This window comes from Sminthopsis crassicaudata, chromosome 2, assembly GCF_048593235.1.
Source record: "Sminthopsis crassicaudata isolate SCR6 chromosome 2, ASM4859323v1, whole genome shotgun sequence".
NCBI lineage: Eukaryota > Metazoa > Chordata > Mammalia > Dasyuromorphia > Dasyuridae > Sminthopsis > Sminthopsis crassicaudata.
The window spans coordinates 456,574,577-456,587,802 of record NC_133618.1 but is presented as its reverse complement, the minus strand read 5'-3'; the positions used below and the strand labels follow the sequence as shown (position 1 = coordinate 456,587,802).

General features: G+C 32.0%; 1 protein-coding gene across 1 annotated transcript in view; it reads left to right on the top strand.

The window, feature by feature from the left end:
* Positions 1-13,226, top strand: part of ASTN2 (astrotactin 2) — a 1,161,487-nt gene that overhangs the window by 1,034,849 nt on the left and 113,412 nt on the right.

Sequence of the window (13,226 nt, the reverse complement as noted above, 5' to 3'; positions counted from 1 at the left end):
GATCAAATAATCTTACAAATTAATTCTACAAATATATTCTTATAAATAAATTCTGCAATGAATTTGAGAAGTAATCCCAAAACCGTATAAATTAATAAAAAATATATGAAGGAATCCTACCAAATTCTTTTATGACACAAATATGGTTTTGATACTAAAACATGGAAGGGGAAAAATAAAGAAAGCTACAGACCAATTTCCTTAATGACAAGCAATGCAAAAAAAAAAAAACAAAAAAAAAAAACAACAAAAGAAATCAATGAAATACTAGCAAGATAATATACCATATATGATCACATACTATGACCAAATAGGATTTATACCAAGAATAAAGGATTGTTTCAATATTAGGAAAATTATCAGCATAATTAACTTTGTCAGTAACACAAATAACAAAAATCACATAATTATATCAATAGATGCACAAAAAACTTTTGATGAAATATAACATCCATTCCTATTAAAACACTATAAAGTATATGAATCAATAGAACCTTTCTTAAAATAATAAATAGAATCTATCTAAAACAAAGAGCAAAATTTATCTGTAATAGGGATAAACTTGAAGCCTTCCCAGTAAAATCAGGGGTGAAATAAAGATCTTCATTCTCACCATTGTACTAATCCAAGAGAAACAAATTGAAGAAATAAAAATAGGCAATGAGGAAACAAAAGCATCACTTTTTGCAGATGATATAATGGAATTCTTAGATAGCCTAAGAGGACCAACTGAAAAAGTACTTGAAACAATTTAACAACTTCAGCCAAGTTGTAAGACACAAAATAACTCAAACACATCATCCTTTCTATTTCTATATACTAACAATAACCCCCAGAGAAATTCCATTAAAAATAATTGGAGACAATGTAAAATACTTGAAAACCTACCTTCCAAGACAAACCCAAGGATCATATAAATACAATTACAAAATACTTTTCATACCAAATAGAGAAAGATCAAATGTTTGGAGAGATACTAATTGCTCATGGGTAGACCAAACCAATATAATAAAAAAAAATTTACAATTCTACAAAGTACTAAATAATTATTTTATTAAGCTAGAAAAAAAATTACAAAATTAATTTGGAAAAACAAAAGGTCAAAACTTTCAAGGTAATTAGCGGGGAAAAAATGTGAAGGTAAGCAGCCTATCAATTCCAGATTTCAAACAGTTTTACAAAGTAAATATCATCTAAACAATGTGGTGTTGGATAAAAAATAGAATGGTGGATCAATAAGACAGATTAGAAGTACAATGCATATTAATAAATGATCATAGTAATCTATTATTTGATAAATCTTAATGATCCAAACTTTGGGGGAAAGAATCTTTAAAAAAAATACTGGGGAAACTGGAAAGCAATTTGGTAGAAACTAGGTATATGGAGAAACCAACATCTCACTCTGTACATAAAGATAAAATCAAAATGAATGAATGATATAGACATAAAGGTAATGTTAAGTAAATTAGGAAAGCATGAAAAAATATACTTGTCAAATCTTTGGATAGAGGAGTTTATGACAAATGAAATAAAGAGTATTATGGGAAATAAAATAGATAATTTTGATCACATGAAATTAAAAAGCTTTTGCACAAATAAAACTGATAATGCAAACAAAATTAGAAAGAAAACAGGAAGTGGGAGAAGAGAATTTCTCTTTCATGGTAATAACTTAATTTCTCAAAAAATATAGGGAAATAAGGCAAATTTATTAAAAAAAAAATAAGAGCCATTGCCCACTTGATAAATGTTCATATCTTTATGAACAGTTCTAAAAAAAAGAAAACAAATTCATATGGAAAAAAAAATGCTCTAGCAAAGATTTTGGGAAGATTGTAGAGTCAGAAAATTCCAAGCAGTCTCTCCCACAAACAAGACAAAATAGTGCCTCAGGGTGAATGTGGAGCAGCAAAACAAACAAACAAACAAAAAATAGACTTGGAGCAGAACAGTATTCCTCCTAGGACAACCTAAGAAGATCAGAAAAAAGATATGAATGAAGACAGGTTATTAAGAGAGGAAAACCTATAGGAACACTATAACCAAATTCAGAAACTCCCAGGTGAAGGAAAAAAAAATATTATGAGCAAGAAAAAACAACAACAACAACAACAACAACAATAGCAATAACAATTCAAATATGGGAAAACCAAAATTAGAATCATACAAGATCTAATAATAGCTACTTTAAAAGACCACAGGTCTTGGAACATTATATCTCAAAATGCAAAAGAACTGGGGTTGCAGCCAAAAATATTCCTAGCAAACTTAAGCATAATTGTGAACCCAAAATAAAATAAAACAAAAACATCCAATAAATTACTAGACTTTCAGGATTTTATTGCAAAAAGACGTGAAGTTAACTTCAAAATTTGATATAAAAGATCCAAGAGAAATATAAGGTAAACATGAAAGACTAATTACAAGGGTCTTAATAACGATAAACTGTTTATGTTTTGTATGTGGAAATGTGAACTGTATATCTAAGATGGTCTAATGACCACCAACAATTGGGTAATTCAAAGGAGAAGATTGGAATAGAGCTGAAGATGATGTGATTCAAAAGAACAAAACCATAGAGGAACAGGTAAAAATATTAATTATTTTATAAAAATAAGGTGTGAGAAGAACTGACACAGTGGAATTAGATGGGAGAGGAAGGTTGGCAGTTCTAGAACTCTATTCTCATAAGGAATGGGTTAAAGAAAAATAATACATATATATGTATTATTATTGTTTTATATATATACACATATATATCTTGAAGGATATAAAGTCATCTACATTCAGAAATAAATAAGAATAAGGGGATAGAGATAGGAGAGAAATTAAGAAAATATTTTTTAGAGAGAACCCAACTCATGTCAGATTAAAGAGAGAACAACATATGCATGTAGAAGGGAATAACATTTTTCTACATTTATGAAGAAAGAGAATGGTGAAAAGAGTATAGAAAGGCATATAGATTAATGGGAATGGGCTAAGGTGTGTAGTTAATATGAATGGGATAAAGAGGATTAGGGTATGGGGGACAGGATAAAGGAAGGATCCTTGATAGGGTGGATAGGTTAAAAGGGACAAGGGAGGGAATTTTGAGGAAAGGGAGAGATTAAGTAATAGAAGGGCAAGGCAGAAGTAAAGTATTCAGGAAGGATAGAAAATAAGAAATACAATCATAAATTAAAGATCAGAAGTAGAATTTTTATATATAGAATTATATATTCATGTATATTTATATATATATATATAATTTATATATAGTAGTATATAAAAAAAGTAGGGTTAATAATCATGATCTTTGACAAAGTTAAAGCTAAAATAGATTTGATCAAAAGAGAAAAATAGGGAAATATGTTAAATAACAGCCATGTTAATACTGTTTTGACTATTTAAAATAGCCAGATAGTATAAGTTTGAAATATTGCTGTGGTGTAGGTAATGATTTGGTGGAATTAAAAAAAAAATATGGAAAGATTTGGACTTATAAAAGAAGATGTTTTTTACCTAACAGGACCAACAAATATAATACAGTCTTACATAGATGCATATAAATATGTATGTGCATATATAATTATAGATATCTATATATGTGTATATGGATATACATGTTTTGTCATGTATATGTATATATATATGTATGTACATATATGTGCATATGTGTGCATGTATACCTGATTTAATTGTAGCCTTCTGGAAGGGAGAGGGGGAAAGTGTAAAGCCAAAAGTACATAACAGAGAATAAAAGAAATTTTACAAAAAGAAAAGATGAATAACTCTGAATGCAATGTGTAGTGTTTATTATATAAGCTTTTTTGAAATGAATATTTATTGCTTTACATTTGGAATCTTCTCACATATTCTGCCATGTATATAACAATATTTTTCCTAGTTTTTATTTAAATTTAATTTTTAAAAAATATCAAAAACCCCCCACAAATGCTCTAAATTGCTATCAGAGAAATGCAGATTAAAAATAACTCTATAGTATTACTTTATACTTATCATATTAACTAATATGATAGGAAAAGAAAATGGACAATGTATATGGAAAAACTGGGACATTCATGCATTGTTGGTGGAGTTGTGAACTTGTCAAGCCATTTTGGAACTTAGTCCAAAGCACTTTCCAGTTATACATACCCTTTGAACCAGAAATAGCACTACTAAGTCTATATCCCAAATAAATCAAAGAAAAGGGCCAAGGACCTATTCAAAAATATTATAGCAGCTCTTTTTGTGATGCCAAAGTATTGGAAATTGAGGGGATGTCCATCAATAGGGGAATGGCTAAATAAATGATGGCATATGATTGTGATGGAATAACATTGTTCTATAAGAAATTATGAACAGGAAAGTTTCAGAAAAAATTGGGAAGATTTATATGAATTGGTGCAAACTGAGCAGAATTAAAAAGAATATTTTACATAGTAGCAGTAATATTGAAGGATGATCAAGTATCAGCTACTCCGATCAAGACAGTTCCAAAGGATGCATGATAAAAAATTCACTTCCAGAGAGAGAAATTATGAATTCTGTATGCAGATTGAAGTATATCTTTAAAAGTGTTTTGTTTTATTTTGTTTGTTTTTTTTTCTTTTGCAACATGGCTAGTATGAAATTTGTTTTGTGTAATCTCATATGTGTAATTAACATCAGAGTACTTACTTTTGAGGGAGTGGCTGAGAGGAAAAGAGAGAATTTAAAACTCAATATTGTTAATTTTTTTTAACATGTAATTTGGAAATATTTCACTCGATAATTTTTTTTAAATTAAAAAAAAAAAAAAACCTTTTGTTTCATTTCTTCCAGGAATTTATAGGTGATCTTGTGACCAAGTTTTGTTTTTCTCTGAACTTTTGCTTGTAAATCTTTGAAATTATTCTCATCTGGATTTGTGTCTTTGAAATCCTCATCTTCATCATAGTCTTTCAAGGACCTGAGAGACAAGTGAGGTGAAATTTCAGCCAGCTTTAAGCAGTATGATCAAAGCCATGGTCTGATTGCTATTCATGCCTTGTCTGAGCTTTGAAAGTTCTGGACTTTGGTTTCGTTCTGAGCAATGGACTTGTAGGTTTATCTCATGTTAGAATTCAGGTAAAGAATTACTTCCCTTAGCTAGAAGTTTCAGGGCAACAGAACTAAAGGTCCACATCTATTCCATAATTCTTGATATGGCTATTTACCTATGACTGATTTCACAGTCATGGGCTTGAAAAAAATTGAATCATGGATTTTTTAAATTTCCTTACCCTTATTCTGTCTGGTTCTCTTTCTAAATCTTTGGTGGAACAGTTATGGGAAAGAAATAGGATGTATTGCTTCTTCCTGTCTATATTCTTTTTGGTCTTATCAATGTTTTCAAAAAAGAGTAACCAAGAGTTCCACTTAAAATATTTGTTTAAAGAGTCATAAGTTATAGCTCTTATATTACTCTTTACATTATGTGTCTCAAAAAAAAGTTTTATCATATAAAGACACTTTGTTGGAAAGGCTAGAAGAGAATTGATTTGTATTTGATTATGTGCTTGATATATTGCCATCTAATCAACAACAAAAACATTTAAATGCCAGACATGGCTGTTGAGGTTACAAAGACAAAATTGAAACAGTACCTGCTCTGAAAGAATTTACAATTACACAGTGAGTGAAAGAGAAAACAATATTTCAAAAAGCTAGAAAAATAGCTAAGTTCTAGTTGTAATGAGCTTCAAACATTTATGGAGGAGATTGTACTTGATTCTTTTTAAAAAAAATTTTTTATTATTAATTTTTATAATTATAACTTTTTTTTGACAGTACATATGCATAGGTATTTTTTTTTTTTTTACATTATCCCTTGTACTCCCTTCTGTTCTGAATTTTCCCCCTTCTTCCCTCCACCCCTTCCCCTAGATGGCAGGCATTCCCATACATATTAAAACACTGGAACAAAGGAACAATATATATATGTGCAGAACCGAATTTTGTTGTTGTTGCAAAGGAAGAATTGTATTCGGAAGGTAAAAATAATCTGGGAAGAAAAAAAAAAAAAAGCTCACATATTACACTTATTTCCCAGTGTTCCTTTTCTGGGTGTAGTTGATTCTGTCCATCATTGATCAATTGGAATTGGATTAGCTCTTCTCTATGTTGAAGATATCCACTTCCATCAGAATACATCCTCATACAGTAGCATTGTTGAAGTGTATAATGATCTCCTAGTTCTGCTCGTTTCACTCAGCATCAGTTGATGTAAGTCTCTCCAAGACTCTCTGTATTCCTCCTGTTGGTCATTTCTTACAGAACAATAAATATTCCTTAACATTCATATACCATAATTTATCCAACCATTCTCCAATTGATGGACATCCATTCATTTTCCAGTTTGTAGCCACTACAAAAAGGGCTGCCACAAACATTTTGGCACATACAGGTCCCTTTCCCTTCTTTAGTATTTCCTTGGGATGTAAGCCCAGTTGTAGTATGGCTGGGTCAAAGGGTATGCACATTTTGATAACTTTTTGGGCATAATTCCAGATTGCTCTCCAGAATGGTTGGATTCTTTCACAACTCCACCAACAATGCATCAGTGTCCCGGTTTTCCTACAGTCCCTCCAACATTCAACGTTATTTGTTCCTGTCATCTTAGCCAATCTGACAGGTGTGTAATGCTATCTCAGAGTTGTCTTAATTTGCATTTCTCTGATCAATAGTGATTTGGAACACTTTTTCATATGAGTGGAAATAGTTTTAATTTCATCATCTGAAAATTTTCTTTTCATATCCTTTGATCATTTATCAATTGGAGAATGGCTTGATTTCTTATAAATAGAGTCAATTCTCTGTATATTTTGGAGATGAGGCCTTTATCAGAACCTTTAACTATAAAAATGTTTCCCAATTTGTTACTTCCCTTCTAAAATTGTTTGCATTAGTTTTGTTTGTGCAGAAACTTTTTAATTTGGTGTAATCAAAATTTTCTATTTTGTGATCAATAATGGTCTCTAGTTCTCCTTTGGACACAAATTCCTTCCTCCTCCACAAGGCTGAGAGGTAAACTATCCTATGTTCCTCTAATTTATTTATGATCTCATTCTTTATGCTGAATCTTGGACCCATTTTGATCTTATCTTAGTATGTGGTGTTAAATGTGGTTTCATACCTACTTTTTGCCATACTAATTTCCAGTTTTCCCAGCAGTTTTTGTCAAATAATGAATTCTTATCCCAAAAGTTGGAATCTTTGGGTTTGTCAAACACTAGATTGCTATTTTTATTCACTATATTGCCCTGTGAACCTAACCTATTCCACTGATCAACTAGTCTATTTCTTAGCCAATACCAAATGGTTTTGGTGACTGTTGCTTTATAATATAGTTCTAGATCAGGTACAGCTAGACCACCTTCATTTAATTTTTTTTTTCATTACTTCCCTTGAAATTCTCGACCTTTTTTTGTTCCATATAAATTCTGTTGTTATTTTTTCTAGGTCATTAAAATAGTTTCTTGGGAGTCTGATTGGTATAGCACTAAATAAATAGATTAGTTTAGGGAGTATTGTCATCTTAATTATATTTGCTTGGCCTATCCAAGAGCACTCAATGTCTTTCCAATTATTTAAATCTGACTTTATTTTTATGGCAAGTGTTTCATAATTTTGCTTATATAGTTCCTGACTTTCCTTTGGTAGATATATTCCCAAATATTTTATACTATCGACAGTTATTTTGAATAGAATTTCTCTTTGTATCTCTTGCCGTTGGATTGTGTTGTTAATGTATAAAAATGCTGAGGATTATGTGGATTTATTTTGTATCCTGCAACTTTGCTAAAGTTCTGAATTATTTCTAATAACTTTTTAGCAGAGTCTTTGGGGTTCTCTATGTATACCATCATGTCATCTGCAAAGAGTGATAGTTTGATTTCCTCATTTCCTACTCTAATTCCTTGAATCTCTTTCTCGGCTCTTATTGCCGAGGCTAGCGTTTCTAGTACTATATTGAATAGTAAGTGGGCAACCTTGTTTCACTCCTGATCTTACTGGGAAAGGTTGCAGTTTATTTCTATTGCATATTATGCTTACTGACGGTCTTAAATATATGCTTCTGATTATTCTAAGGAATAGTCCATTTATTCCTATACTCTCAAGAGTTTTTAGTAGGAATGGATGTTGGATTTTGTCAAATGCTTTTTCTGCATCTATTGAGATGATCATATGGTTCTTATTAATTTGATTATTAATATGGTCAATTATATTAATAGTTTTCCTAATATTAAACCAGCCCTGCATTCCTGGAATAAATCCTACTTGATCATAGTGTATTATCCTGGGGATGATTTTCTGAAGTCTTTTTGCTAATATCTTATTTAAGATTTTAGCATCAATATTCATTAAGGAAATTGGTCTATAGTTTTCTTTCTCAGTTTTCAATCTCCCTGGTTTAGGTATCAGTACCATGTCTGTGTCATAAAAGGAATTTGGTAGGACTCCTTCAATCCCTATTTTTTCAAATAGTTTATATAGCATTGGAGTTAGTTGTTCTTTAAATTTTTGGTAGAATTCACATGTAAATCCATGTGGTACTGGGGATTTTTTCTTAAGGAGTTGGTTAATAGCTCGTTCTATTTCTTTTTCTGAGATGGGACTTATTTAGACTACTTACTTCTTCCTCTGTTAATCTGTTAATTTTTGAAGGTATTCTTCTATTTCATTTAAGCTATCGAATTTATTGGCATAAAGTTGAGCAAAGTAGCTCCTATTGTTCTAATTTCCTCTTCATTAGTGGTGAGTTCTCCCTTTTCATTTTCAAGACTAACAATTTGCTTTTTCTCTTTCCTTTTTTTAATCAGATTTACTAAGGTTTGTCTATTTTGTTGGTTTTTTCATAGAACCAACTCTTAGTTTTATTAATTAATTCAATAGTTTTTATACTTTCAATTTTATTAATCTCACCTTTTATTTTTAGAATTTCAAGTTTTGTGTTTTTCTGGGGGTTTTAAATTTGTTCCTTTTCTAGCAATTTTAGTTGTAAGCCCAATTTGTTGACCCTCTCTTTCTCTATTTTATGCATGTAGGCCTCTAGAGATATAAAACTTCCCCTTATTACTGCTTTGGCTGTATCCCACACATTTTGGTATGATGTCTCATTATTGTCATTTTCTTGGGTGAAGTTATTAATTATGTCTATGATTTGCTGTTTTACCCAATCATTCTTCAGTATAAGATTATTTAGTTTCCAATTATTTTTTAGTCTATTTTCCCCTGGCTTTTATTAAATGTAATTTTAATTGCATTGTGGTCTGAAAAGGATGCATTTACTATTTCTGCCTTACTGCATTTGATTTTGAGGTTTTTATGCCCTAGTATATGATCAATTTTTGTATAGGTTCCATGAACTGCTGAGAAGAAAGTATACTCCTTTCTGTCTCCATTTAGCTTTCGCCAAAGATCTAACATATCAAACTTTTATAGTATTCTATTTACTTCCTTGGCTTCTTTCTTATTTATTTTGTGTTTTGATTTATCTAATTCTGAGAGTACAAGGTTGAGATCTCCCACTATTATAGTTTTGCTGTCTATTTCTTCTTGCAGTTCTCTTAATTTCTCTTTTAAGAATTTAGATTCTGCACCACTTGGTGCATATATGTTTAATACTGATATTGCTTCATTATTGATTCTACTCTTTAGCAGGATATAATGCCCTTGCTTATCTCTTTTAATTAGATCAATTTTTGTTTTTGCTTGATCTGAGATGAGGATGGCTACCCCTGCTTTTTTGGCTTTACCTGAAGCATAGTAGATTCTGCTCCACCCTTTTACTTTTAGTTTGAATGTATCTCCTTGTTTCAGGTGTGTTTCCTGTAAACAACATATAGTAGGATTCTGACTTTTAATCCAGTCTGCTGCTTCCTCTTTATGAGGGAGTTTACCCCATTCACATTTATGGTTAGAATGACTAATTCTATATTGCTTGCCATCCTGTTAACCCCTGCTTATGCTTTTCTCCTTTCCTTCCCTCTTACCTCCCTACCCAGTATTAAACTTGTGAACACTACTTGCTTTTCACAGCCCTCCCTTTTTAGTATCCCTCCTCCACCTTAAAGTTCCTCCCCTTATTTTAATCCTTTTCCTCACAATTTCTGTATTCCCTTCCCCTTAGCTTACTCCTTTCCTCTCACTTTTCAATGAAGTGGAAGAAGTTTCACCATAAATCGAATATGTCTATTGATACACACTATGTTCATCTCCCTCCTTTCTTTCTCTCAGATATAATAGGTTACCTTTGCCTCTTCATGAGATGTAGTACCGCCACTTTACCCTTTTTTATGATATAATTTCCTTTCCACCTCTAGTTTTTAGGACAAATTATACATGTGCTCTTTACATATCTTTATGGCAGAAATAATGTTCTCAAGATTTCTTTTTACCTTTTTAGAAATCTCTTGAGTTCTGTATTTGAAGATCAAACATTTTGTGTAGGTCTGGTTTTTTCATCAAGAATAGATGGAATTCATTTATTTCGTTAGATGTCCATCTTCTTCCCTGGAAAATGAGGCTCATTTTTGCTGGGTAAGTTATTTTTGGCTGCATACCAAGTTCCTTAGCCTTTCGGAATATCATGTTCCAGGCCCTTCGTTCTTTTAATATGGACACTGCTAGATCCTGGGTTATCCTTATTGTTGCTCCTCCATATCTTAATTGCTTTTTTCTAGCAGCTTCCAGTATTTTTTCCTTCATCTGATAATTCTTGAACTTGGCCACTACATTTCTTGGTGTTTTGATTTTAGGGTCCCTTTCAGTAGGTAATCGATGAATTTTTTCAGTGTCTATTTTACCTTCTGTTTCTAAAACATCTGGGCAGTTCTCTTTGATAATTTCCTGGAAAATAGTGTCCAGGCTCTTTTTTTCCTCACATTTTTCAGGGAGTCCAATTATTCTCAAATTGTCTCTCATGGATCTGTCTTCCAGGTCTGTTGTTTTTCTAATAAGGTACTTGACATTCTTTTCAATTGTTTCGTTTTTCTGATTTTGCTTGACTACATCTTGGTTTCTCCTTGAGTCATTCATTTCTACTTGTTCGAGTCTAATTTTCAATGATGTATTTTCTTCACTCACTTTTTTATTATCTTTTTGTAATTGTCCAATTGTATTTTTAAGTGAGTTTTTTTTTCTTTTATGGAATTTTTTTCCTTTTCATCCATTTTATTTTTTAGAGAGCTATTTGCTTTTTCCAGCTCACTAATCCTGTTTTCATTGGAGTTGTTTACCTTTTCTAATTCACTAATTTTGTTTCTCAATGATTTGATTTCTTTATCCACTCTGTCTTTAAATGTGTGGAATGACTTCTCCAGACTCTCTTGCCAAGCTTCCCTTTCCTTTTCCCATTTATCTTCTAGCTTTCTTGTGAGAGCCTTTTCTTTTTTCCTCTATCAGATTCTTTTGTATTGAGGAGCAGCTTATATCCCCCTTAGGGGATTCCTCTGGACACAATCTGCTTTTAGTGTCCTCAGTATTTCAAGTCTGCTCTCTCTCCATACAGAAACTGTCAATGGTTAGAGCCCTTTTGAATTTTTTGTTCATTTTGTCAGAGCAGGATTCAAAGAAAACAAATTGACAAGAGAAATAATTGGTCTGTTTCTGGGGGGGATGGCACTGGATGGTTTTACTGGGCTTCCTCTACAGACTGGGGGGTAGGGCAGCAGCGAGCCACTAACAGGACAGTGATGGCTGTGCTGGGTCTGCGCTCTGAGGCTCTGAGAATGAGCTGAGTCACTCCGGGTGGGGGTGGGGGTGGGGGTGGGGGTGGCCTGGTCCCAAGAGACGCTAGCTTTCCGGGGTTTTATTCTTCACCTCTGGTGTTTACACCCTCTCAGCTGCTCCTTTTTTTTTTAGTAGAAGAAAACTGAAAACTTAAGAGGTTGAAAGTGTAACCAAGAGAATAGATAACAAGCTAGACTTCTGTTTCCAAGAGGAAATGACTTTTTTAACATTAATAAAAATTAGGGCAAGAATATTCCCTTATGTTTGCAATACCAATTAAGTCACGTTTTTATTTTTTTTTAAATGATATTCCTTCAAAAGTGGTAAATGGTAATGGATACAAATTCTACTTAAAATACTTTTCTGAAAACCTAGAGAAAAAGATTACTGCCCAGAATCTATATCTCAATGTCTCATTAGAAGGATTATGAAACATCTAATATAACCTCCTGATTTTAGAGAAGAAATGAAGACCCAGAAAAGCATTTAGAGTTTGCCTGTGATAATCCAACAAATTCTAAAACTGGAAAGGATTTGAGAAATAATTAAAAACCAATTCCTTCCCCCACTTTTAATTTAATTTAATTTTTACTTTTTGCAATTAAGATTTTTTTTTTCAAGGTGAGGATACAATTTTGGTTAAGTAACTTGTCCAAGATCAGATAGCTAGTAAGTGTTTGAAGTCACAATTGAATTCAGGTTTTCCTGACAGCAGGGCCAGTCCTCTAGCTATTGAACTATCTAACTACCCTCCTCTACTATTTAGAGAAAAAAGGAAGTCTATAGGTAGAAATGACCCAAACTAGGCATAAAGCCAGCATTAGAACTCAGGTCAGTGTCCTTTCCACTGTGCCATGTATTCCCATTTTATTAAACCTGGAAGAGGTGAATCTGAAGTGTTTATAATAGGGATGGAGTCTTAAAATTTATCCCAGCCAAAAAGATCAATGATCTAGACATCAGTTCTGTTGAACTAAGTTAATTTTACCCTGTGGTTGTTTTTATTGATTATTCTCATTTATTAATATTTAATTATTCAAGTGTTCAAGGTATCCAAGGAGACAATAAAGAGACTGGTCTAACTGACATAAAAGATTCATGTTGGATATCAGTGGGTAGCAAATTTATATAGGCAGGACCAACTTATAAGGATCTTGAATGCTAGGCTGAGGAGTTGGAGTTTTATTTTGTTTTTACTAAGTAGCCTTTAAAAGTTTTTGAGAAGAGAAATAGCATGACAAAAAAATGTTTTCATGTTTATTCATGTGATTTTGCAACATGATGCAATGTAAAGAGAGCTAGATATTAGGTTTAAGGTTCTGAGTTCAAATTATATTATGAGTACTTACTATTTGTACAACTTTGGGCCAGAGTACAACTTCTCTATGAAGACTCATTTTTCTTCTTAGGAAAAGACAGGGGTTGATCCTATTATCCTATGCCTTTGAATGACTTCATATTAAAAAAGAATTACTTAGAATATA